The sequence below is a fragment of the Schistocerca piceifrons genome, chromosome 8 (genome assembly GCF_021461385.2).
Source record: "Schistocerca piceifrons isolate TAMUIC-IGC-003096 chromosome 8, iqSchPice1.1, whole genome shotgun sequence".
Classification (NCBI taxonomy): Eukaryota; Metazoa; Arthropoda; class Insecta; order Orthoptera; family Acrididae; genus Schistocerca; species Schistocerca piceifrons.
The window spans coordinates 435,029,158-435,050,476 of record NC_060145.1 but is presented as its reverse complement, the minus strand read 5'-3'; the positions used below and the strand labels follow the sequence as shown (position 1 = coordinate 435,050,476).

The following is a 21,319-nucleotide window of genomic DNA, read 5'->3' as shown; positions in this document are numbered from 1 at the left end:
TGGCCACCACTGGATTGCAGCAAAGTGAATACCGCTAACTGAAAGCACTCTGTTGTAGCCCCAGTGGCGCAATTGGTTAGCGCACGGTACTTATAAGGCAGTAGCCGTGAGCAATGCCGGGGTTGTGAGTTCGAGCCTCACCTGGGGCATACTTTTATTTCTTAGCAGCTGTCTCTGACAGCAACAGGAGGCTAGGTTTGAGATGTATCAGCTATTTGAGTAACATAATTGTGCATTCGAGACGCTAGCTGCGTCTTCCTCGGTAGTATAGTGGTCAGTATCCCCGCCTGTCACGCGGGAGACCGGGGTTCGATTCCCCGCCGGGGAGGCACATCCGATTTTTAATTGCTGCTCTATCACTCGCCGAACTTAGTGTAGGTCGTTTGCGGCTACTAGCACCATATCTCTCGCACACAGGCACCTGTCTACAGCGCATCCTCGGTAGTATAGTGGTTAGTATCCCCGCCTGTCACGCGGGAGACCGGGGTTCGATTCCCCTCCGGGGAGATGCGATTTTTATCTCACAACCCTGTTCGAGTGTTGCGCGTATGTGGGTCGTAAGAGCATTAACTTTGCGATCGTGGAGTGTAGTTGGCGCAAAATCTTAAAAAATGCTACAACTTAGGAAGTGGTTCTCGCATTCTTCACATTTCAGAACTGCGGGGTATGCTGTTAACGCTGTATCAAAGCACTCCAGCCGACGCTGTGGGCGTAATAATCGAGCTCGGCACAGTCCGCAAAAGAAATAATTTTAGCAGAGCGTGGTTTCGATCCACGGACCTCTGGGTTATGGGCCCAGCACGCTTCCACTGCGCCACTCTGCTGCCTGGGGTTGCACCGGCTCTTCGCCACGTGACGTGGGACACTTGGAAAGTGTTGTCTGCGTCGCTTTCACACGCCTGTATTTAATTGCGTATCATCTCCTACAGCTCTCAGCTTGACTTGTCTCGACTTTGCTCGACTGACGCTACGCTGACGCTTGCAGGCAGCGATATTTACCACGATCGACTCGACATGCAGCTGCGAGATGCACAGGAGCAACAAAGCACTCCACGGTGCGGCGACATACGAAATCCACTGCCCAGCTACGCGTCGGCAACTAACAAAACGCCGACCCTGCCAGGATTCGAACCTGGAATCTTCTGATCCGTAGTCAGACGCGTTATCCGTTGCGCCACAGGGCCAGTGGCAGCATTTCTTTCTACGAGACAAGTGCAATTCGCTAAGAAACGTGTTCTCCATGGCTGAGCAAGCTCCCAAGGAAGGTACCTTTCGTGCAGCTGCGTGGCCGCAGTGCGCCTGCAGAGCTTAGAGCTTGCCACGCATCTGCTCTCGCTGTTCGACAGGTAGCAGAAGGCAAGGCGCGCGTTTTCCCACGTTTTCTCGACGACGAGAGCCGGTTGATGTGCATGTAAGCGTAGCATATGAAACAAGAATAGCACGAAGCATTGGTAGTCAGGTGCCAAAGTCGCAGTATGGCATCAGGTGGCGATCGTATGTTTCTGTGGCCACCACTGGATTGCAGCAAAGTGAATACCGCTAACTGAAAGCACTCTGTTGTAGCCCCAGTGGCGCAATTGGTTAGCGCACGGTACTTATAAGGCAGTAGCCGTGAGCAATGCCGGGGTTGTGAGTTCGAGCCTCACCTGGGGCATACTTTTATTTCTTAGCAGCTGTCTCTGACAGCAACAGGAGGCTAGGTTTGAGATGTATCAGCTATTTGAGTAACATAATTGTGCATTCGAGACGCTAGCTGCGTCTTCCTCGGTAGTATAGTGGTTAGTATCCCCGCCTGTCACGCGGGAGACCGGGGTTCGATTCCCCGCCGGGGAGATGCGATTTTTATCTCACAACCCTGTTCGAGTGTTGCGCGTATGTGGGTCGTAAGAGCATTAACTTTGCGATCGTGGAGTGTAGTTGGCGCAAAATCTTAAAAAATGCTACAACTTAGGAAGTGGTTCTCGCATTCTTCACATTTCAGAACTGCGGGGTATGCTGTTAACGCTGTATCAAAGCACCCCAGCCGACGCTGTGGGCGTAATAATCGAGCTCGGCACAGTCCGCAAAAGAAATAATTTTAGCAGAGCGTGGTTTCGATCCACGGACCTCTGGGTTATGGGCCCAGCACGCTTCCACTGCGCCACTCTGCTGCCTGGGGTTGCGCCGGCTCTTCGCCACGTGACGTGGGACACTTGGAAAGTGTTGTCTGCGTCGCTTTCACACGCCTGTATTTAATTGCGTATCATCTCCTACAGCTCTCAGCTTGACTTGTCTCGACTTTGCTCGACTGACGCTACGCTGACGCTTGCAGGCAGCGATATTTACCACGATCGACTCGACATGCAGCTGCGAGATGCACAGGAGCAACAAAGCACTCCACGGTGCGGCGACATACGAAATCCACTGCCCAGCTACGCGTCGGCAACTAACAAAACGCCGACCCTGCCAGGATTCGAACCTGGAATCTTCTGATCCGTAGTCAGACGCGTTATCCGTTGCGCCACAGGGCCAGTGGCAGCATTTCTTTCTACGAGACAAGTGCAATTCGCTAAGAAACGTGTTCTCCATGGCTGAGCAAGCTCCCAAGGAAGGTACCTTTCGTGCAGCTGCGTGGCCGCAGTGCGCCTGCAGAGCTTAGAGCTTGCCACGCATCTGCTCTCGCTGTTCGACAGGTAGCAGAAGGCAAGGCGCGCGTTTTCCCACGTTTTCTCGACGACGAGAGCCGGTTGATGTGCATGTAAGCGTAGCATATGAAACAAGAATAGCACGAAGCATTGGTAGTCAGGTGCCAAAGTCGCAGTATGGCATCAGGTGGCGATCGTATGTTTCTGTGGCCACCACTGGATTGCAGCAAAGTGAATACCGCTAACTGAAAGCACTCTGTTGTAGCCCCAGTGGCGCAATTGGTTAGCGCACGGTACTTATAAGGCAGTAGCCGTGAGCAATGCCGGGGTTGTGAGTTCGAGCCTCACCTGGGGCATACTTTTATTTCTTAGCAGCTGTCTCTGACAGCAACAGGAGGCTAGGTTTGAGATGTATCAGCTATTTGAGTAACATAATTGTGCATTCGAGACGCTAGCTGCGTCTTCCTCGGTAGTATAGTGGTTAGTATCCCCGCCTGTCACGCGGGAGACCGGGGTTCGATTCCCCGCCGGGGAGATGCGATTTTTATCTCACAACCCTGTTCGAGTGTTGCGCGTATGTGGGTCGTAAGAGCATTAACTTTGCGATCGTGGAGTGTAGTTGGCGCAAAATCTTAAAAAATGCTACAACTTAGGAAGTGGTTCTCGCATTCTTCACATTTCAGAACTGCGGGGTATGCTGTTAACGCTGTATCAAAGCACCCCAGCCGACGCTGTGGGCGTAATAATCGAGCTCGGCACAGTCCGCAAAAGAAATAATTTTAGCAGAGCGTGGTTTCGATCCACGGACCTCTGGGTTATGGGCCCAGCACGCTTCCACTGCGCCACTCTGCTGCCTGGGGTTGCGCCGGCTCTTCGCCACGTGACGTGGGACACTTGGAAAGTGTTGTCTGCGTCGCTTTCACACGCCTGTATTTAATTGCGTATCATCTCCTACAGCTCTCAGCTTGACTTGTCTCGACTTTGCTCGACTGACGCTACGCTGACGCTTGCAGGCAGCGATATTTACCACGATCGACTCGACATGCAGCTGCGAGATGCACAGGAGCAACAAAGCACTCCACGGTGCGGCGACATACGAAATCCACTGCCCAGCTACGCGTCGGCAACTAACAAAACGCCGACCCTGCCAGGATTCGAACCTGGAATCTTCTGATCCGTAGTCAGACGCGTTATCCGTTGCGCCACAGGGCCAGTGGCAGCATTTCTTTCTACGAGACAAGTGCAATTCGCTAAGAAACGTGTTCTCCATGGCTGAGCAAGCTCCCAAGGAAGGTACCTTTCGTGCAGCTGCGTGGCCGCAGTGCGCCTGCAGAGCTTAGAGCTTGCCACGCATCTGCTCTCGCTGTTCGACAGGTAGCAGAAGGCAAGGCGCGCGTTTTCCCACGTTTTCTCGACGACGAGAGCCGGTTGATGTGCATGTAAGCGTAGCATATGAAACAAGAATAGCACGAAGCATTGGTAGTCAGGTGCCAAAGTCGCAGTATGGCATCAGGTGGCGATCGTATGTTTCTGTGGCCACCACTGGATTGCAGCAAAGTGAATACCGCTAACTGAAAGCACTCTGTTGTAGCCCCAGTGGCGCAATTGGTTAGCGCACGGTACTTATAAGGCAGTAGCCGTGAGCAATGCCGGGGTTGTGAGTTCGAGCCTCACCTGGGGCATACTTTTATTTCTTAGCAGCTGTCTCTGACAGCAACAGGAGGCTAGGTTTGAGATGTATCAGCTATTTGAGTAACATAATTGTGCATTCGAGACGCTAGCTGCGTCTTCCTCGGTAGTATAGTGGTTAGTATCCCCGCCTGTCACGCGGGAGACCGGGGTTCGATTCCCCGCCGGGGAGATGCGATTTTTATCTCACAACCCTGTTCGAGTGTTGCGCGTATGTGGGTCGTAAGAGCATTAACTTTGCGATCGTGGAGTGTAGTTGGCGCAAAATCTTAAAAAATGCTACAACTTAGGAAGTGGTTCTCGCATTCTTCACATTTCAGAACTGCGGGGTATGCTGTTAACGCTGTATCAAAGCACCCCAGCCGACGCTGTGGGCGAAATAATCGAGCTCGGCACAGTCCGCAAAAGAAATAATTTTAGCAGAGCGTGGTTTCGATCCACGGACCTCTGGGTTATGGGCCCAGCACGCTTCCACTGCGCCACTCTGCTGCCTGGGGTTGCGCCGGCTCTTCGCCACGTGACGTGGGACACTTGGAAAGTGTTGTCTGCGTCGCTTTCACACGCCTGTATTTAATTGCGTATCATCTCCTACAGCTCTCAGCTTGACTTGTCTCGACTTTGCTCGACTGACGCTACGCTGACGCTTGCAGGCAGCGATATTTACCACGATCGACTCGACATGCAGCTGCGAGATGCACAGGAGCAACAAAGCACTCCACGGTGCGGCGACATACGAAATCCACTGCCCAGCTACGCGTCGGCAACTAACAAAACGCCGACCCTGCCAGGATTCGAACCTGGAATCTTCTGATCCGTAGTCAGACGCGTTATCCGTTGCGCCACAGGGCCAGTGGCAGCATTTCTTTCTACGAGACAAGTGCAATTCGCTAAGAAACGTGTTCTCCATGGCTGAGCAAGCTCCCAAGGAAGGTACCTTTCGTGCAGCTGCGTGGCCGCAGTGCGCCTGCAGAGCTTAGAGCTTGCCACGCATCTGCTCTCGCTGTTCGACAGGTAGTAGAAGGCAAGGCGCGCGTTTTCCCACGTTTTCTCGACGACGAGAGCCGGTTGATGTGCATGTAAGCGTAGCATATGAAACAAGAATAGCACGAAGCATTGGTAGTCAGGTGCCAAAGTCGCAGTATGGCATCAGGTGGCGATCGTATGTTTCTGTGGCCACCACTGGATTGCAGCAAAGTGAATACCGCTAACTGAAAGCACTCTGTTGTAGCCCCAGTGGCGCAATTGGTTAGCGCACGGTACTTATAAGGCAGTAGCCGTGAGCAATGCCGGGGTTGTGAGTTCGAGCCTCACCTGGGGCATACTTTTATTTCTTAGCAGCTGTCTCTGACAGCAACAGGAGGCTAGGTTTGAGATGTATCAGCTATTTGAGTAACATAATTGTGCATTCGAGACGCTAGCTGCGTCTTCCTCGGTAGTATAGTGGTCAGTATCCCCGCCTGTCACGCGGGAGACCGGGGTTCGATTCCCCGCCGGGGAGGCACATCCGATTTTTAATTGCTGCTCTATCACTCGCCGAACTTAGTGTAGGTCGTTTGCGGCTACTAGCACCATATCTCTCGCACACAGGCACCTGTCTACAGCGCATCCTCGGTAGTATAGTGGTTAGTATCCCCGCCTGTCACGCGGGAGACCGGGGTTCGATTCCCCTCCGGGGAGATGCGATTTTTATCTCACAACCCTGTTCGAGTGTTGCGCGTATGTGGGTCGTAAGAGCATTAACTTTGCGATCGTGGAGTGTAGTTGGCGCAAAATCTTAAAAAATGCTACAACTTAGGAAGTGGTTCTCGCATTCTTCACATTTCAGAACTGCGGGGTATGCTGTTAACGCTGTATCAAAGCACCCCAGCCGACGCTGTGGGCGTAATAATCGAGCTCGGCACAGTCCGCAAAAGAAATAATTTTAGCAGAGCGTGGTTTCGATCCACGGACCTCTGGGTTATGGGCCCAGCACGCTTCCACTGCGCCACTCTGCTGCCTGGGGTTGCGCCGGCTCTTCGCCACGTGACGTGGGACACTTGGAAAGTGTTGTCTGCGTCGCTTTCACACGCCTGTATTTAATTGCGTATCATCTCCTACAGCTCTCAGCTTGACTTGTCTCGACTTTGCTCGACTGACGCTACGCTGACGCTTGCAGGCAGCGATATTTACCACGATCGACTCGACATGCAGCTGCGAGATGCACAGGAGCAACAAAGCACTCCACGGTGCGGCGACATACGAAATCCACTGCCCAGCTACGCGTCGGCAACTAACAAAACGCCGACCCTGCCAGGATTCGAACCTGGAATCTTCTGATCCGTAGTCAGACGCGTTATCCGTTGCGCCACAGGGCCAGTGGCAGCATTTCTTTCTACGAGACAAGTGCAATTCGCTAAGAAACGTGTTCTCCATGGCTGAGCAAGCTCCCAAGGAAGGTACCTTTCGTGCAGCTGCGTGGCCGCAGTGCGCCTGCAGAGCTTAGAGCTTGCCACGCATCTGCTCTCGCTGTTCGACAGGTAGCAGAAGGCAAGGCGCGCGTTTTCCCACGTTTTCTCGACGACGAGAGCCGGTTGATGTGCATGTAAGCGTAGCATATGAAACAAGAATAGCACGAAGCATTGGTAGTCAGGTGCCAAAGTCGCAGTATGGCATCAGGTGGCGATCGTATGTTTCTGTGGCCACCACTGGATTGCAGCAAAGTGAATACCGCTAACTGAAAGCACTCTGTTGTAGCCCCAGTGGCGCAATTGGTTAGCGCACGGTACTTATAAGGCAGTAGCCGTGAGCAATGCCGGGGTTGTGAGTTCGAGCCTCACCTGGGGCATACTTTTATTTCTTAGCAGCTGTCTCTGACAGCAACAGGAGGCTAGGTTTGAGATGTATCAGCTATTTGAGTAACATAATTGTGCATTCGAGACGCTAGCTGCGTCTTCCTCGGTAGTATAGTGGTTAGTATCCCCGTCTGTCACGCGGGAGACCGGGGTTCGATTCCCCGCCGGGGAGATGCGATTTTTATCTCACAACCCTGTTCGAGTGTTGCGCGTATGTGGGTCGTAAGAGCATTAACTTTGCGATCGTGGAGTGTAGTTGGCGCAAAATCTTAAAAAATGCTACAACTTAGGAAGTGGTTCTCGCATTCTTCACATTTCAGAACTGCGGGGTATGCTGTTAACGCTGTATCAAAGCACCCCAGCCGACGCTGTGGGCGAAATAATCGAGCTCGGCACAGTCCGCAAAAGAAATAATTTTAGCAGAGCGTGGTTTCGATCCACGGACCTCTGGGTTATGGGCCCAGCACGCTTCCACTGCGCCACTCTGCTGCCTGGGGTTGCGCCGGCTCTTCGCCACGTGACGTGGGACACTTGGAAAGTGTTGTCTGCGTCGCTTTCACACGCCTGTATTTAATTGCGTATCATCTCCTACAGCTCTCAGCTTGACTTGTCTCGACTTTGCTCGACTGACGCTACGCTGACGCTTGCAGGCAGCGATATTTACCACGATCGACTCGACATGCAGCTGCGAGATGCACAGGAGCAACAAAGCACTCCACGGTGCGGCGACATACGAAATCCACTGCCCAGCTACGCGTCGGCAACTAACAAAACGCCGACCCTGCCAGGATTCGAACCTGGAATCTTCTGATCCGTAGTCAGACGCGTTATCCGTTGCGCCACAGGGCCAGTGGCAGCATTTCTTTCTACGAGACAAGTGCAATTCGCTAAGAAACGTGTTCTCCATGGCTGAGCAAGCTCCCAAGGAAGGTACCTTTCGTGCAGCTGCGTGGCCGCAGTGCGCCTGCAGAGCTTAGAGCTTGCCACGCATCTGCTCTCGCTGTTCGACAGGTAGTAGAAGGCAAGGCGCGCGTTTTCCCACGTTTTCTCGACGACGAGAGCCGGTTGATGTGCATGTAAGCGTAGCATATGAAACAAGAATAGCACGAAGCATTGGTAGTCAGGTGCCAAAGTCGCAGTATGGCATCAGGTGGCGATCGTATGTTTCTGTGGCCACCACTGGATTGCAGCAAAGTGAATACCGCTAACTGAAAGCACTCTGTTGTAGCCCCAGTGGCGCAATTGGTTAGCGCACGGTACTTATAAGGCAGTAGCCGTGAGCAATGCCGGGGTTGTGAGTTCGAGCCTCACCTGGGGCATACTTTTATTTCTTAGCAGCTGTCTCTGACAGCAACAGGAGGCTAGGTTTGAGATGTATCAGCTATTTGAGTAACATAATTGTGCATTCGAGACGCTAGCTGCGTCTTCCTCGGTAGTATAGTGGTCAGTATCCCCGCCTGTCACGCGGGAGACCGGGGTTCGATTCCCCGCCGGGGAGGCACATCCGATTTTTAATTGCTGCTCTATCACTCGCCGAACTTAGTGTAGGTCGTTTGCGGCTACTAGCACCATATCTCTCGCACACAGGCACCTGTCTACAGCGCATCCTCGGTAGTATAGTGGTTAGTATCCCCGCCTGTCACGCGGGAGACCGGGGTTCGATTCCCCTCCGGGGAGATGCGATTTTTATCTCACAACCCTGTTCGAGTGTTGCGCGTATGTGGGTCGTAAGAGCATTAACTTTGCGATCGTGGAGTGTAGTTGGCGCAAAATCTTAAAAAATGCTACAACTTAGGAAGTGGTTCTCGCATTCTTCACATTTCAGAACTGCGGGGTATGCTGTTAACGCTGTATCAAAGCACCCCAGCCGACGCTGTGGGCGTAATAATCGAGCTCGGCACAGTCCGCAAAAGAAATAATTTTAGCAGAGCGTGGTTTCGATCCACGGACCTCTGGGTTATGGGCCCAGCACGCTTCCACTGCGCCACTCTGCTGCCTGGGGTTGCGCCGGCTCTTCGCCACGTGACGTGGGACACTTGGAAAGTGTTGTCTGCGTCGCTTTCACACGCCTGTATTTAATTGCGTATCATCTCCTACAGCTCTCAGCTTGACTTGTCTCGACTTTGCTCGACTGACGCTACGCTGACGCTTGCAGGCAGCGATATTTACCACGATCGACTCGACATGCAGCTGCGAGATGCACAGGAGCAACAAAGCACTCCACGGTGCGGCGACATACGAAATCCACTGCCCAGCTACGCGTCGGCAACTAACAAAACGCCGACCCTGCCAGGATTCGAACCTGGAATCTTCTGATCCGTAGTCAGACGCGTTATCCGTTGCGCCACAGGGCCAGTGGCAGCATTTCATTCTACGAGACAAGTGCAATTCGCTAAGAAACGTGTTCTCCATGGCTGAGCAAGCTCCCAAGGAAGGTACCTTTCGTGCAGCTGCGTGGCCGCAGTGCGCCTGCAGAGCTTAGAGCTTGCCACGCATCTGCTCTCGCTGTTCGACAGGTAGCAGAAGGCAAGGCGCGCGTTTTCCCACGTTTTCTCGACGACGAGAGCCGGTTGATGTGCATGTAAGCGTAGCATATGAAACAAGAATAGCACGAAGCATTGGTAGTCAGGTGCCAAAGTCGCAGTATGGCATCAGGTGGCGATCGTATGTTTCTGTGGCCACCACTGGATTGCAGCAAAGTGAATACCGCTAACTGAAAGCACTCTGTTGTAGCCCCAGTGGCGCAATTGGTTAGCGCACGGTACTTATAAGGCAGTAGCCGTGAGCAATGCCGGGGTTGTGAGTTCGAGCCTCACCTGGGGCATACTTTTATTTCTTAGCAGCTGTCTCTGACAGCAACAGGAGGCTAGGTTTGAGATGTATCAGCTATTTGAGTAACATAATTGTGCATTCGAGACGCTAGCTGCGTCTTCCTCGGTAGTATAGTGGTTAGTATCCCCGCCTGTCACGCGGGAGACCGGGGTTCGATTCCCCGCCGGGGAGGCACATCCGATTTTTAATTGCTGCTCTATCACTCGCCGAACTTAGTGTAGGTCGTTTGCGGCTACTAGCACCATATCTCTCGCACACAGTCACCTGTCTACACCGCATCCTCGGTAGTATAGTGGTTAGTATCCCCGCCTGTCACGCGGGAGACCGGGGTTCGATTCCCCGCCGGGGAGATGCGATTTTTATCTCACAACCCTGTTCGAGTGTTGCGCGTATGTGGGTCGTAAGAGCATTAACTTTGCGATCGTGGAGTGTAGTTGGCGCAAAATCTTAAAAAATGCTACAACTTAGGAAGTGGTTCTCGCATTCTTCACATTTCAGAACTGCGGGGTATGCTGTTAACGCTGTATCAAAGCACCCCAGCCGACGCTGTGGGCGTAATAATCGAGCTCGGCACAGTCCGCAAAAGAAATAATTTTAGCAGAGCGTGGTTTCGATCCACGGACCTCTGGGTTATGGGCCCAGCACGCTTCCACTGCGCCACTCTGCTGCCTGGGGTTGCGCCGGCTCTTCGCCACGTGACGTGGGACACTTGGAAAGTGTTGTCTGCGTCGCTTTCACACGCCTGTATTTAATTGCGTATCATCTCCTACAGCTCTCAGCTTGACTTGTCTCGACTTTGCTCGACTGACGCTACGCTGACGCTTGCAGGCAGCGATATTTACCACGATCGACTCGACATGCAGCTGCGAGATGCACAGGAGCAACAAAGCACTCCACGGTGCGGCGACATACGAAATCCACTGCCCAGCTACGCGTCGGCAACTAACAAAACGCCGACCCTGCCAGGATTCGAACCTGGAATCTTCTGATCCGTAGTCAGACGCGTTATCCGTTGCGCCACAGGGCCAGTGGCAGCATTTCTTTCTACGAGACAAGTGCAATTCGCTAAGAAACGTGTTCTCAATGGCTGAGCAAGCTCCCAAGGAAGGTACCTTTCGTGCAGCTGCGTGGCCGCAGTGCGCCTGCAGAGCTTAGAGCTTGCCACGCATCTGCTCTCGCTGTTCGACAGGTAGCAGAAGGCAAGGCGCGCGTTTTCCCACGTTTTCTCGACGACGAGAGCCGGTTGATGTGCATGTAAGCGTAGCATATGAAACAAGAATAGCACGAAGCATTGGTAGTCAGGTGCCAAAGTCGCAGTATGGCATCAGGTGGCGATCGTATGTTTCTGTGGCCACCACTGGATTGCAGCAAAGTGAATACCGCTAACTGAAAGCACTCTGTTGTAGCCCCAGTGGCGCAATTGGTTAGCGCACGGTACTTATAAGGCAGTAGCCGTGAGCAATGCCGGGGTTGTGAGTTCGAGCCTCACCTGGGGCATACTTTTATTTCTTAGCAGCTGTCTCTGACAGCAACAGGAGGCTAGGTTTGAGATGTATCAGCTATTTGAGTAACATAATTGTGCATTCGAGACGCTAGCTGCGTCTTCCTCGGTAGTATAGTGGTCAGTATCCCCGCCTGTCACGCGGGAGACCGGGGTTCGATTCCCCGCCGGGGAGGCACATCCGATTTTTAATTGCTGCTCTATCACTCGCCGAACTTAGTGTAGGTCGTTTGCGGCTACTAGCACCATATCTCTCGCACACAGGCACCTGTCTACAGCGCATCCTCGGTAGTATAGTGGTTAGTATCCCCGCCTGTCACGCGGGAGACCGGGGTTCGATTCCCCTCCGGGGAGATGCGATTTTTATCTCACAACCCTGTTCGAGTGTTGCGCGTATGTGGGTCGTAAGAGCATTAACTTTGCGATCGTGGAGTGTAGTTGGCGCAAAATCTTAAAAAATGCTACAACTTAGGAAGTGGTTCTCGCATTCTTCACATTTCAGAACTGCGGGGTATGCTGTTAACGCTGTATCAAAGCACCCCAGCCGACGCTGTGGGCGTAATAATCGAGCTCGGCACAGTCCGCAAAAGAAATAATTTTAGCAGAGCGTGGTTTCGATCCACGGACCTCTGGGTTATGGGCCCAGCACGCTTCCACTGCGCCACTCTGCTGCCTGGGGTTGCGCCGGCTCTTCGCCACGTGACGTGGGACACTTGGAAAGTGTTGTCTGCGTCGCTTTCACACGCCTGTATTTAATTGCGTATCATCTCCTACAGCTCTCAGCTTGACTTGTCTCGACTTTGCTCGACTGACGCTACGCTGACGCTTGCAGGCAGCGATATTTACCACGATCGACTCGACATGCAGCTGCGAGATGCACAGGAGCAACAAAGCACTCCACGGTGCGGCGACATACGAAATCCACTGCCCAGCTACGCGTCGGCAACTAACAAAACGCCGACCCTGCCAGGATTCGAACCTGGAATCTTCTGATCCGTAGTCAGACGCGTTATCCGTTGCGCCACAGGGCCAGTGGCAGCATTTCATTCTACGAGACAAGTGCAATTCGCTAAGAAACGTGTTCTCCATGGCTGAGCAAGCTCCCAAGGAAGGTACCTTTCGTGCAGCTGCGTGGCCGCAGTGCGCCTGCAGAGCTTAGAGCTTGCCACGCATCTGCTCTCGCTGTTCGACAGGTAGCAGAAGGCAAGGCGCGCGTTTTCCCACGTTTTCTCGACGACGAGAGCCGGTTGATGTGCATGTAAGCGTAGCATATGAAACAAGAATAGCACGAAGCATTGGTAGTCAGGTGCCAAAGTCGCAGTATGGCATCAGGTGGCGATCGTATGTTTCTGTGGCCACCACTGGATTGCAGCAAAGTGAATACCGCTAACTGAAAGCACTCTGTTGTAGCCCCAGTGGCGCAATTGGTTAGCGCACGGTACTTATAAGGCAGTAGCCGTGAGCAATGCCGGGGTTGTGAGTTCGAGCCTCACCTGGGGCATACTTTTATTTCTTAGCAGCTGTCTCTGACAGCAACAGGAGGCTAGGTTTGAGATGTATCAGCTATTTGAGTAACATAATTGTGCATTCGAGACGCTAGCTGCGTCTTCCTCGGTAGTATAGTGGTTAGTATCCCCGCCTGTCACGCGGGAGACCGGGGTTCGATTCCCCGCCGGGGAGGCACATCCGATTTTTAATTGCTGCTCTATCACTCGCCGAACTTAGTGTAGGTCGTTTGCGGCTACTAGCACCATATCTCTCGCACACAGTCACCTGTCTACACCGCATCCTCGGTAGTATAGTGGTTAGTATCCCCGCCTGTCACGCGGGAGACCGGGGTTCGATTCCCCGCCGGGGAGATGCGATTTTTATTTCACAACCCTGTTCGAGTGTTGCGCGTATGTGGGTCGTAAGAGCATTAACTTTGCGATCGTGGAGTGTAGTTGGCGCAAAATCTTAAAAAATGCTACAACTTAGGAAGTGGTTCTCGCATTCTTCACATTTCAGAACTGCGGGGTATGCTGTTAACGCTGTATCAAAGCACCCCAGCCGACGCTGTGGGCGTAATAATCGAGCTCGGCACAGTCCGCAAAAGAAATAATTTTAGCAGAGCGTGGTTTCGATCCACGGACCTCTGGGTTATGGGCCCAGCACGCTTCCACTGCGCCACTCTGCTGCCTGGGGTTGCGCCGGCTCTTCGCCACGTGACGTGGGACACTTGGAAAGTGTTGTCTGCGTCGCTTTCACACGCCTGTATTTAATTGCGTATCATCTCCTACAGCTCTCAGCTTGACTTGTCTCGACTTTGCTCGACTGACGCTACGCTGACGCTTGCAGGCAGCGATATTTACCACGATCGACTCGACATGCAGCTGCGAGATGCACAGGAGCAACAAAGCACTCCACGGTGCGGCGACATACGAAATCCACTGCCCAGCTACGCGTCGGCAACTAACAAAACGCCGACCCTGCCAGGATTCGAACCTGGAATCTTCTGATCCGTAGTCAGACGCGTTATCCGTTGCGCCACAGGGCCAGTGGCAGCATTTCTTTCTACGAGACAAGTGCAATTCGCTAAGAAACGTGTTCTCCATGGCTGAGCAAGCTCCCAAGGAAGGTACCTTTCGTGCAGCTGCGTGGCCGCAGTGCGCCTGCAGAGCTTAGAGCTTGCCACGCATCTGCTCTCGCTGTTCGACAGGTAGCAGAAGGCAAGGCGCGCGTTTTCCCACGTTTTCTCGACGACGAGAGCCGGTTGATGTGCATGTAAGCGTAGCATATGAAACAAGAATAGCACGAAGCATTGGTAGTCAGGTGCCAAAGTCGCAGTATGGCATCAGGTGGCGATCGTATGTTTCTGTGGCCACCACTGGATTGCAGCAAAGTGAATACCGCTAACTGAAAGCACTCTGTTGTAGCCCCAGTGGCGCAATTGGTTAGCGCACGGTACTTATAAGGCAGTAGCCGTGAGCAATGCCGGGGTTGTGAGTTCGAGCCTCACCTGGGGCATACTTTTATTTCTTAGCAGCTGTCTCTGACAGCAACAGGAGGCTAGGTTTGAGATGTATCAGCTATTTGAGTAACATAATTGTGCATTCGAGACGCTAGCTGCGTCTTCCTCGGTAGTATAGTGGTTAGTATCCCCGCCTGTCACGCGGGAGACCGGGGTTCGATTCCCCGCCGGGGAGGCACATCCGATTTTTAATTGCTGCTCTATCACTCGCCGAACTTAGTGTAGGTCGTTTGCGGCTACTAGCACCATATCTCTCGCACACAGTCACCTGTCTACACCGCATCCTCGGTAGTATAGTGGTTAGTATCCCCGCCTGTCACGCGGGAGACCGGGGTTCGATTCCCCGCCGGGGAGATGCGATTTTTATTTCACAACCCTGTTCGAGTGTTGCGCGTATGTGGGTCGTAAGAGCATTAACTTTGCGATCGTGGAGTGTAGTTGGCGCAAAATCTTAAAAAATGCTACAACTTAGGAAGTGGTTCTCGCATTCTTCACATTTCAGAACTGCGGGGTATGCTGTTAACGCTGTATCAAAGCACCCCAGCCGACGCTGTGGGCGTAATAATCGAGCTCGGCACAGTCCGCAAAAGAAATAATTTTAGCAGAGCGTGGTTTCGATCCACGGACCTCTGGGTTATGGGCCCAGCACGCTTCCACTGCGCCACTCTGCTGCCTGGGGTTGCGCCGGCTCTTCGCCACGTGACGTGGGACACTTGGAAAGTGTTGTCTGCGTCGCTTTCACACGCCTGTATTTAATTGCGTATCATCTCCTACAGCTCTCAGCTTGACTTGTCTCGACTTTGCTCGACTGACGCTACGCTGACGCTTGCAGGCAGCGATATTTACCACGATCGACTCGACATGCAGCTGCGAGATGCACAGGAGCAACAAAGCACTCCACGGTGCGGCGACATACGAAATCCACTGCCCAGCTACGCGTCGGCAACTAACAAAACGCCGACCCTGCCAGGATTCGAACCTGGAATCTTCTGATCCGTAGTCAGACGCGTTATCCGTTGCGCCACAGGGCCAGTGGCAGCATTTCTTTCTACGAGACAAGTGCAATTCGCTAAGAAACGTGTTCTCCATGGCTGAGCAAGCTCCCAAGGAAGGTACCTTTCGTGCAGCTGCGTGGCCGCAGTGCGCCTGCAGAGCTTAGAGCTTGCCACGCATCTGCTCTCGCTGTTCGACAGGTAGCAGAAGGCAAGGCGCGCGTTTTCCCACGTTTTCTCGACGACGAGAGCCGGTTGATGTGCATGTAAGCGTAGCATATGAAACAAGAATAGCACGAAGCATTGGTAGTCAGGTGCCAAAGTCGCAGTATGGCATCAGGTGGCGATCGTATGTTTCTGTGGCCACCACTGGATTGCAGCAAAGTGAATACCGCTAACTGAAAGCACTCTGTTGTAGCCCCAGTGGCGCAATTGGTTAGCGCACGGTACTTATAAGGCAGTAGCCGTGAGCAATGCCGGGGTTGTGAGTTCGAGCCTCACCTGGGGCATACTTTTATTTCTTAGCAGCTGTCTCTGACAGCAACAGGAGGCTAGGTTTGAGATGTATCAGCTATTTGAGTAACATAATTGTGCATTCGAGACGCTAGCTGCGTCTTCCTCGGTAGTATAGTGGTTAGTATCCCCGCCTGTCACGCGGGAGACCGGGGTTCGATTCCCCGCCGGGGAGGCACATCCGATTTTTAATTGCTGCTCTATCACTCGCCGAACTTAGTGTAGGTCGTTTGCGGCTACTAGCACCATATCTCTCGCACACAGTCACCTGTCTACACCGCATCCTCGGTAGTATAGTGGTTAGTATCCCCGCCTGTCACGCGGGAGACCGGGGTTCGATTCCCCGCCGGGGAGATGCGATTTTTATTTCACAACCCTGTTCGAGTGTTGCGCGTATGTGGGTCGTAAGAGCATTAACTTTGCGATCGTGGAGTGTAGTTGGCGCAAAATCTTAAAAAATGCTACAACTTAGGAAGTGGTTCTCGCATTCTTCACATTTCAGAACTGCGGGGTATGCTGTTAACGCTGTATCAAAGCACCCCAGCCGACGCTGTGGGCGTAATAATCGAGCTCGGCACAGTCCGCAAAAGAAATAATTTTAGCAGAGCGTGGTTTCGATCCACGGACCTCTGGGTTATGGGCCCAGCACGCTTCCACTGCGCCACTCTGCTGCCTGGGGTTGCGCCGGCTCTTCGCCACGTGACGTGGGACACTTGGAAAGTGTTGTCTGCGTCGCTTTCACACGCCTGTATTTAATTGCGTATCATCTCCTACAGCTCTCAGCTTGACTTGTCTCGACTTTGCTCGACTGACGCTACGCTGACGCTTGCAGGCAGCGATATTTACCACGATCGACTCGACATGCAGCTGCGAGATGCACAGGAGCAACAAAGCACTCCACGGTGCGGCGACATACGAAATCCACTGCCCAGCTACGCGTCGGCAACTAACAAAACGCCGACCCTGCCAGGATTCGAACCTGGAATCTTCTGATCCGTAGTCAGACGCGTTATCCGTTGCGCCACAGGGCCAGTGGCAGCATTTCTTTCTACGAGACAAGTGCAATTCGCTAAGAAACGTGTTCTCCATGGCTGAGCAAGCTCCCAAGGAAGGTACCTTTCGTGCAGCTGCGTGGCCGCAGTGCGCCTGCAGAGCTTAGAGCTTGCCACGCATCTGCTCTCGCTGTTCGACAGGTAGCAGAAGGCAAGGCGCGCGTTTTCCCACGTTTTCTCGACGACGAGAGCCGGTTGATGTGCATGTAAGCGTAGCATATGAAACAAGAATAGCACGAAGCATTGGTAGTCAGGTGCCAAAGTCGCAGTATGGCATCAGGTGGCGATCGTATGTTTCTGTGGCCACCACTGGATTGCAGCAAAGTGAATACCGCTAACTGAAAGCACTCTGTTGTAGCCCCAGTGGCGCAATTGGTTAGCGCACGGTACTTATAAGGCAGTAGCCGTGAGCAATGCCGGGGTTGTGAGTTCGAGCCTCACCTGGGGCATACTTTTATTTCTTAGCAGCTGTCTCTGACAGCAACAGGAGGCTAGGTTTGAGATGTATCAGCTATTTGAGTAACATAATTGTGCATTCGAGACGCTAGCTGCGTCTTCCTCGGTAGTATAGTGGTTAGTATCCCCGCCTGTCACGCGGGAGACCGGGGTTCGATTCCCCGCCGGGGAGGCACATCCGATTTTTAATTGCTGCTCTATCACTCGCCGAACTTAGTGTAGGTCGTTTGCGGCTACTAGCACCATATCTCTCGCACACAGGCACCTGTCTACAGCGCATCCTCGGTAGTATAGTGGTTAGTATCCCCGCCTGTCACGCGGGAGACCGGGGTTCGATTCCCCGCCGGGGAGATGCGATTTTTATCTCACAACCCTGTTCGAGTGTTGCGCGTATGTGGGTCGTAAGAGCATTAACTTTGCGATCGTGGAGTGTAGTTGGCGCAAAATCTTAAAAAATGCTACAACTTAGGAAGTGGTTCTCGCATTCTTCACATTTCAGAACTGCGGGGTATGCTGTTAACGCTGTATCAAAGCACCCCAGCCGACGCTGTGGGCGTAATAATCGAGCTCGGCACAGTCCGCAAAAGAAATAATTTTAGCAGAGCGTGGTTTCGATCCACGGACCTCTGGGTTATGGGCCCAGCACGCTTCCACTGCGACACTCTGCTGCCTGGGGTTGCGCCGGCTCTTCGCCACGTGACGTGGGACACTTGGAAAGTGTTGTCTGCGTCGCTTTCACACGCCTGTATTTAATTGCGTATCACCTCCTACAGCTCTCAGCTTGACTTGTCTCGACTTTGCTCGACTGACGCTACGCTGACGCTTGCAGGCAGCGATATTTACCACGATCGACTCGACATGCAGCTGCGAGATGCACAGGAGCAACAAAGCACTCCACGGTGCGGCGACATACGAAATCCACTGCCCAGCTACGCGTCGGCAACTAACAAAACGCCGACCCTGCCAGGATTCGAACCTGGAATCTTCTGATCCGTAGTCAGACGCGTTATCCGTTGCGCCACAGGGCCAGTGGCAGCATTTCTTTCTACGAGACAAGTGCAATTCGCTAAGAAACGTGTTCTCCATGGCTGAGCAAGCTCCCAAGGAAGGTACCTTTCGTGCAGCTGCGTGGCCGCAGTGCGCCTGCAGAGCTTAGAGCTTGCCACGCATCTGCTCTCGCTGTTCGACAGGTAGCAGAAGGCAAGGCGCGCGTTTTCCCACGTTTTCTCGACGACGAGAGCCGGTTGATGTGCATGTAAGCGTAGCATATGAAACAAGAATAGCACGAAGCATTGGTAGTCAGGTGCCAAAGTCGCAGTATGGCATCAGGTGGCGATCGTATGTTTCTGTGGCCACCACTGGATTGCAGCAAAGTGAATACCGCTAACTGAAAGCACTCTGTTGTAGCCCCAGTGGCGCAATTGGTTAGCGCACGGTACTTATAAGGCAGTAGCCGTGAGCAATGCCGGGGTTGTGAGTTCGAGCCTCACCTGGGGCATACTTTTATTTCTTAGCAGCTGTCTCTGACAGCAACAGGAGGCTAGGTTTGAGATGTATCAGCTATTTGAGTAACATAATTGTGCATTCGAGACGCTAGCTGCGTCTTCCTCGGTAGTATAGTGGTTAGTATCCCCGCCTGTCACGCGGGAGACCGGGGTTCGATTCCCCGCCGGGGAGGCACATCCGATTTTTAATTGCTGCTCTATCACTCGCCGAACTTAGTGTAGGTCGTTTGCGGCTACTAGCACCATATCTCTCGCACACAGGCACCTGTCTACAGCGCATCCTCGGTAGTATAGTGGTTAGTATCCCCGCCTGTCACGCGGGAGACCGGGGTTCGATTCCCCGCCGGGGAGATGCGATTTTTATCTCACAACCCTGTTCGAGTGTTGCGCGTATGTGGGTCGTAAGAGCATTAACTTTGCGATCGTGGAGTGTAGTTGGCGCAAAATCTTAAAAAATGCTACAACTTAGGAAGTGGTTCTCGCATTCTTCACATTTCAGAACTGCGGGGTATGCTGTTAACGCTGTATCAAAGCACCCCAGCCGACGCTGTGGGCGTAATAATCGAGCTCGGCACAGTCCGCAAAAGAAATAATTTTAGCAGAGCGTGGTTTCGATCCACGGACCTCTGGGTTATGGGCCCAGCACGCTTCCACTGCGACACTCTGCTGCCTGGGGTTGCGCCGGCTCTTCGCCACGTGACGTGGGACACTTGGAAAGTGTTGTCTGCGTCGCTTTCACACGCCTGTATTTAATTGCGTATCACCTCCTACAGCTCTCAGCTTGACTTGTCTCGACTTTGCTCGACTGACGCTACGCTGACGCTTGCAGGCAGCGATATTTACCACGATCGACTCGACATGCAGCTGCGAGATGCACAGGAGCAACAAAGCACTCCACGGTGCGGCGACATACGAAATCCACTGCCCAGCTACGCGTCGGCAACTAACAAAACGCCGACCCTGCCAGGATTCGAACCTGGAATCTTCTGATCCGTAGTCAGACGCGTTATCCGTTGCGCCACAGGGCCAGTGGCAGCATTTCTTTCTACGAGACAAGTGCAATTCGCTAAGAAACGTGTTCTCCATGGCTGAGCAAGCTCCCAAGGAAGGTACCTTTCGTGCAGCTGCGTGGCCGCAGTGCGCCTGCAGAGCTTAGAGCTTGCCACGCATCTGCTCTCGCTGTTCGACAGGTAGCAGAAGGCAAGGCGCGCGTTTTCCCACGTTTTCTCGACGACGAGAGCCGGTTGATGTGCATGTAAGCGTAGCATATGAAACAAGAATAGCACGAAGCATTGGTAGTCAGGTGCCAAAGTCGCAGTATGGCATCAGGTGGCGATCGTATGTTTCTGTGGCCACCACTGGATTGCAGCAAAGTGAATACCGCTAACTGAAAGCACTCTGTTGTAGCCCCAGTGGCGCAATTGGTTAGCGCACGGTACTTATAAGGCAGTAGCCGTGAGCAATGCCGGGGTTGTGAGTTCGAGCCTCACCTGGGGCATACTTTTATTTCTTAGCAGCTGTCTCTGACAGCAACAGGAGGCTAGGTTTGAGATGTATCAGCTATTTGAGTAACATAATTGTGCATTCGAGACGCTAGCTGCGTCTTCCTCGGTAGTATAGTGGTTAGTATCCCCGCCTGTCACGCGGGAGACCGGGGTTCGATTCCCCGCCGGGGAGGCACATCCGATTTTTAATTGCTGCTCTATCACTCGCCGAACTTAGTGTAGGTCGTTTGCGGCTACTAGCACCATATCTCTCGCACACAGGCACCTGTCTACAGCGCATCCTCGGTAGTATAGTGGTTAGTATCCCCGCCTGTCACGCGGGAGACCGGGGTTCGATTCCCCGCCGGGGAGATGCGATTTTTATCTCACAACCCTGTTCGAGTGTTGCGCGTATGTGGGTCGTAAGAGCATTAACTTTGCGATCGTGGAGTGTAGTTGGCGCAAAATCTTAAAAAATGCTACAACTTAGGAAGTGGTTCTCGCATTCTTCACATTTCAGAACTGCGGGGTATGCTGTTAACGCTGTATCAAAGCACCCCAGCCGACGCTGTGGGCGTAATAATCGAGCTCGGCACAGTCCGCAAAAGAAATAATTTTAGCAGAGCGTGGTTTCGATCCACGGACCTCTGGGTTATGGGCCCAGCACGCTTCCACTGCGACACTCTGCTGCCTGGGGTTGCGCCGGCTCTTCGCCACGTGACGTGGGACACTTGGAAAGTGTTGTCTGCGTCGCTTTCACACGCCTGTATTTAATTGCGTATCACCTCCTACAGCTCTCAGCTTGACTTGTCTCGACTTTGCTCGACTGA

The 21,319-nt window shown here is 53.0% G+C and overlaps 55 non-coding genes across 55 annotated transcripts; 41 read left to right on the top strand and 14 right to left on the bottom strand.

Annotated features, from left to right (window-relative positions):
• Nucleotides 1–57: 57 nt before the first annotated feature.
• Nucleotides 58–149, top strand: Trnai-uau. The gene is given in 2 exon segments: nucleotides 58–95; nucleotides 114–149. It is a non-coding gene; the product is annotated as a tRNA-Ile (tRNA).
• Nucleotides 150–256: 107 nt separating this feature from the next.
• Trnad-guc lies at nucleotides 257–328 on the top strand. The gene has a single exon. It is a non-coding gene; the product is annotated as a tRNA-Asp (tRNA).
• A 107-nt stretch (nucleotides 329–435) lies between these two features.
• On the top strand, nucleotides 436–507 carry Trnad-guc. The gene has a single exon. It is a non-coding gene; the product is annotated as a tRNA-Asp (tRNA).
• Nucleotides 508–1,111: 604 nt separating this feature from the next.
• On the bottom strand, nucleotides 1,112–1,184 carry Trnar-acg. Its single transcript has one exon. It is a non-coding gene; the product is annotated as a tRNA-Arg (tRNA).
• A 378-nt stretch (nucleotides 1,185–1,562) lies between these two features.
• Trnai-uau lies at nucleotides 1,563–1,654 on the top strand. The gene is given in 2 exon segments: nucleotides 1,563–1,600; nucleotides 1,619–1,654. It is a non-coding gene; the product is annotated as a tRNA-Ile (tRNA).
• Nucleotides 1,655–1,761: 107 nt separating this feature from the next.
• On the top strand, nucleotides 1,762–1,833 carry Trnad-guc. Its single transcript has one exon. It is a non-coding gene; the product is annotated as a tRNA-Asp (tRNA).
• Nucleotides 1,834–2,437: 604 nt separating this feature from the next.
• Nucleotides 2,438–2,510, bottom strand: Trnar-acg. The gene has a single exon. It is a non-coding gene; the product is annotated as a tRNA-Arg (tRNA).
• Nucleotides 2,511–2,888: 378 nt separating this feature from the next.
• Trnai-uau lies at nucleotides 2,889–2,980 on the top strand. Its single transcript is given in 2 exon segments — nucleotides 2,889–2,926; nucleotides 2,945–2,980. It is a non-coding gene; the product is annotated as a tRNA-Ile (tRNA).
• Nucleotides 2,981–3,087: 107 nt separating this feature from the next.
• Trnad-guc lies at nucleotides 3,088–3,159 on the top strand. The gene has a single exon. It is a non-coding gene; the product is annotated as a tRNA-Asp (tRNA).
• Nucleotides 3,160–3,763: 604 nt separating this feature from the next.
• Trnar-acg lies at nucleotides 3,764–3,836 on the bottom strand. Its single transcript has one exon. It is a non-coding gene; the product is annotated as a tRNA-Arg (tRNA).
• Nucleotides 3,837–4,214: 378 nt separating this feature from the next.
• Trnai-uau lies at nucleotides 4,215–4,306 on the top strand. Its single transcript is given in 2 exon segments — nucleotides 4,215–4,252; nucleotides 4,271–4,306. It is a non-coding gene; the product is annotated as a tRNA-Ile (tRNA).
• Nucleotides 4,307–4,413: 107 nt separating this feature from the next.
• Nucleotides 4,414–4,485, top strand: Trnad-guc. The gene has a single exon. It is a non-coding gene; the product is annotated as a tRNA-Asp (tRNA).
• Nucleotides 4,486–5,089: 604 nt separating this feature from the next.
• On the bottom strand, nucleotides 5,090–5,162 carry Trnar-acg. Its single transcript has one exon. It is a non-coding gene; the product is annotated as a tRNA-Arg (tRNA).
• A 378-nt stretch (nucleotides 5,163–5,540) lies between these two features.
• Nucleotides 5,541–5,632, top strand: Trnai-uau. Its single transcript is given in 2 exon segments — nucleotides 5,541–5,578; nucleotides 5,597–5,632. It is a non-coding gene; the product is annotated as a tRNA-Ile (tRNA).
• A 107-nt stretch (nucleotides 5,633–5,739) lies between these two features.
• Nucleotides 5,740–5,811, top strand: Trnad-guc. Its single transcript has one exon. It is a non-coding gene; the product is annotated as a tRNA-Asp (tRNA).
• Nucleotides 5,812–5,918: 107 nt separating this feature from the next.
• Trnad-guc lies at nucleotides 5,919–5,990 on the top strand. Its single transcript has one exon. It is a non-coding gene; the product is annotated as a tRNA-Asp (tRNA).
• A 604-nt stretch (nucleotides 5,991–6,594) lies between these two features.
• On the bottom strand, nucleotides 6,595–6,667 carry Trnar-acg. The gene has a single exon. It is a non-coding gene; the product is annotated as a tRNA-Arg (tRNA).
• A 378-nt stretch (nucleotides 6,668–7,045) lies between these two features.
• On the top strand, nucleotides 7,046–7,137 carry Trnai-uau. Its single transcript is given in 2 exon segments — nucleotides 7,046–7,083; nucleotides 7,102–7,137. It is a non-coding gene; the product is annotated as a tRNA-Ile (tRNA).
• Nucleotides 7,138–7,244: 107 nt separating this feature from the next.
• On the top strand, nucleotides 7,245–7,316 carry Trnad-guc. The gene has a single exon. It is a non-coding gene; the product is annotated as a tRNA-Asp (tRNA).
• A 604-nt stretch (nucleotides 7,317–7,920) lies between these two features.
• On the bottom strand, nucleotides 7,921–7,993 carry Trnar-acg. Its single transcript has one exon. It is a non-coding gene; the product is annotated as a tRNA-Arg (tRNA).
• Nucleotides 7,994–8,371: 378 nt separating this feature from the next.
• Trnai-uau lies at nucleotides 8,372–8,463 on the top strand. Its single transcript is given in 2 exon segments — nucleotides 8,372–8,409; nucleotides 8,428–8,463. It is a non-coding gene; the product is annotated as a tRNA-Ile (tRNA).
• A 107-nt stretch (nucleotides 8,464–8,570) lies between these two features.
• On the top strand, nucleotides 8,571–8,642 carry Trnad-guc. Its single transcript has one exon. It is a non-coding gene; the product is annotated as a tRNA-Asp (tRNA).
• Nucleotides 8,643–8,749: 107 nt separating this feature from the next.
• Nucleotides 8,750–8,821, top strand: Trnad-guc. Its single transcript has one exon. It is a non-coding gene; the product is annotated as a tRNA-Asp (tRNA).
• A 604-nt stretch (nucleotides 8,822–9,425) lies between these two features.
• On the bottom strand, nucleotides 9,426–9,498 carry Trnar-acg. Its single transcript has one exon. It is a non-coding gene; the product is annotated as a tRNA-Arg (tRNA).
• A 378-nt stretch (nucleotides 9,499–9,876) lies between these two features.
• Trnai-uau lies at nucleotides 9,877–9,968 on the top strand. The gene is given in 2 exon segments: nucleotides 9,877–9,914; nucleotides 9,933–9,968. It is a non-coding gene; the product is annotated as a tRNA-Ile (tRNA).
• A 107-nt stretch (nucleotides 9,969–10,075) lies between these two features.
• Nucleotides 10,076–10,147, top strand: Trnad-guc. Its single transcript has one exon. It is a non-coding gene; the product is annotated as a tRNA-Asp (tRNA).
• A 107-nt stretch (nucleotides 10,148–10,254) lies between these two features.
• On the top strand, nucleotides 10,255–10,326 carry Trnad-guc. The gene has a single exon. It is a non-coding gene; the product is annotated as a tRNA-Asp (tRNA).
• Nucleotides 10,327–10,930: 604 nt separating this feature from the next.
• On the bottom strand, nucleotides 10,931–11,003 carry Trnar-acg. The gene has a single exon. It is a non-coding gene; the product is annotated as a tRNA-Arg (tRNA).
• A 378-nt stretch (nucleotides 11,004–11,381) lies between these two features.
• Nucleotides 11,382–11,473, top strand: Trnai-uau. Its single transcript is given in 2 exon segments — nucleotides 11,382–11,419; nucleotides 11,438–11,473. It is a non-coding gene; the product is annotated as a tRNA-Ile (tRNA).
• Nucleotides 11,474–11,580: 107 nt separating this feature from the next.
• Nucleotides 11,581–11,652, top strand: Trnad-guc. The gene has a single exon. It is a non-coding gene; the product is annotated as a tRNA-Asp (tRNA).
• Nucleotides 11,653–11,759: 107 nt separating this feature from the next.
• Nucleotides 11,760–11,831, top strand: Trnad-guc. The gene has a single exon. It is a non-coding gene; the product is annotated as a tRNA-Asp (tRNA).
• A 604-nt stretch (nucleotides 11,832–12,435) lies between these two features.
• Trnar-acg lies at nucleotides 12,436–12,508 on the bottom strand. Its single transcript has one exon. It is a non-coding gene; the product is annotated as a tRNA-Arg (tRNA).
• Nucleotides 12,509–12,886: 378 nt separating this feature from the next.
• Nucleotides 12,887–12,978, top strand: Trnai-uau. Its single transcript is given in 2 exon segments — nucleotides 12,887–12,924; nucleotides 12,943–12,978. It is a non-coding gene; the product is annotated as a tRNA-Ile (tRNA).
• Nucleotides 12,979–13,085: 107 nt separating this feature from the next.
• On the top strand, nucleotides 13,086–13,157 carry Trnad-guc. Its single transcript has one exon. It is a non-coding gene; the product is annotated as a tRNA-Asp (tRNA).
• A 107-nt stretch (nucleotides 13,158–13,264) lies between these two features.
• On the top strand, nucleotides 13,265–13,336 carry Trnad-guc. The gene has a single exon. It is a non-coding gene; the product is annotated as a tRNA-Asp (tRNA).
• A 604-nt stretch (nucleotides 13,337–13,940) lies between these two features.
• Trnar-acg lies at nucleotides 13,941–14,013 on the bottom strand. The gene has a single exon. It is a non-coding gene; the product is annotated as a tRNA-Arg (tRNA).
• Nucleotides 14,014–14,391: 378 nt separating this feature from the next.
• Trnai-uau lies at nucleotides 14,392–14,483 on the top strand. The gene is given in 2 exon segments: nucleotides 14,392–14,429; nucleotides 14,448–14,483. It is a non-coding gene; the product is annotated as a tRNA-Ile (tRNA).
• A 107-nt stretch (nucleotides 14,484–14,590) lies between these two features.
• On the top strand, nucleotides 14,591–14,662 carry Trnad-guc. Its single transcript has one exon. It is a non-coding gene; the product is annotated as a tRNA-Asp (tRNA).
• A 107-nt stretch (nucleotides 14,663–14,769) lies between these two features.
• Trnad-guc lies at nucleotides 14,770–14,841 on the top strand. Its single transcript has one exon. It is a non-coding gene; the product is annotated as a tRNA-Asp (tRNA).
• A 604-nt stretch (nucleotides 14,842–15,445) lies between these two features.
• Trnar-acg lies at nucleotides 15,446–15,518 on the bottom strand. Its single transcript has one exon. It is a non-coding gene; the product is annotated as a tRNA-Arg (tRNA).
• Nucleotides 15,519–15,896: 378 nt separating this feature from the next.
• Trnai-uau lies at nucleotides 15,897–15,988 on the top strand. The gene is given in 2 exon segments: nucleotides 15,897–15,934; nucleotides 15,953–15,988. It is a non-coding gene; the product is annotated as a tRNA-Ile (tRNA).
• Nucleotides 15,989–16,095: 107 nt separating this feature from the next.
• Nucleotides 16,096–16,167, top strand: Trnad-guc. The gene has a single exon. It is a non-coding gene; the product is annotated as a tRNA-Asp (tRNA).
• Nucleotides 16,168–16,274: 107 nt separating this feature from the next.
• Nucleotides 16,275–16,346, top strand: Trnad-guc. The gene has a single exon. It is a non-coding gene; the product is annotated as a tRNA-Asp (tRNA).
• A 604-nt stretch (nucleotides 16,347–16,950) lies between these two features.
• On the bottom strand, nucleotides 16,951–17,023 carry Trnar-acg. The gene has a single exon. It is a non-coding gene; the product is annotated as a tRNA-Arg (tRNA).
• Nucleotides 17,024–17,401: 378 nt separating this feature from the next.
• Nucleotides 17,402–17,493, top strand: Trnai-uau. The gene is given in 2 exon segments: nucleotides 17,402–17,439; nucleotides 17,458–17,493. It is a non-coding gene; the product is annotated as a tRNA-Ile (tRNA).
• A 107-nt stretch (nucleotides 17,494–17,600) lies between these two features.
• Nucleotides 17,601–17,672, top strand: Trnad-guc. The gene has a single exon. It is a non-coding gene; the product is annotated as a tRNA-Asp (tRNA).
• A 107-nt stretch (nucleotides 17,673–17,779) lies between these two features.
• Trnad-guc lies at nucleotides 17,780–17,851 on the top strand. The gene has a single exon. It is a non-coding gene; the product is annotated as a tRNA-Asp (tRNA).
• Nucleotides 17,852–18,455: 604 nt separating this feature from the next.
• Nucleotides 18,456–18,528, bottom strand: Trnar-acg. The gene has a single exon. It is a non-coding gene; the product is annotated as a tRNA-Arg (tRNA).
• A 378-nt stretch (nucleotides 18,529–18,906) lies between these two features.
• Nucleotides 18,907–18,998, top strand: Trnai-uau. Its single transcript is given in 2 exon segments — nucleotides 18,907–18,944; nucleotides 18,963–18,998. It is a non-coding gene; the product is annotated as a tRNA-Ile (tRNA).
• Nucleotides 18,999–19,105: 107 nt separating this feature from the next.
• Nucleotides 19,106–19,177, top strand: Trnad-guc. Its single transcript has one exon. It is a non-coding gene; the product is annotated as a tRNA-Asp (tRNA).
• A 107-nt stretch (nucleotides 19,178–19,284) lies between these two features.
• Nucleotides 19,285–19,356, top strand: Trnad-guc. The gene has a single exon. It is a non-coding gene; the product is annotated as a tRNA-Asp (tRNA).
• A 604-nt stretch (nucleotides 19,357–19,960) lies between these two features.
• On the bottom strand, nucleotides 19,961–20,033 carry Trnar-acg. The gene has a single exon. It is a non-coding gene; the product is annotated as a tRNA-Arg (tRNA).
• A 378-nt stretch (nucleotides 20,034–20,411) lies between these two features.
• Trnai-uau lies at nucleotides 20,412–20,503 on the top strand. The gene is given in 2 exon segments: nucleotides 20,412–20,449; nucleotides 20,468–20,503. It is a non-coding gene; the product is annotated as a tRNA-Ile (tRNA).
• A 107-nt stretch (nucleotides 20,504–20,610) lies between these two features.
• On the top strand, nucleotides 20,611–20,682 carry Trnad-guc. Its single transcript has one exon. It is a non-coding gene; the product is annotated as a tRNA-Asp (tRNA).
• A 107-nt stretch (nucleotides 20,683–20,789) lies between these two features.
• Nucleotides 20,790–20,861, top strand: Trnad-guc. Its single transcript has one exon. It is a non-coding gene; the product is annotated as a tRNA-Asp (tRNA).
• Nucleotides 20,862–21,319: the final 458 nt, after the last annotated feature.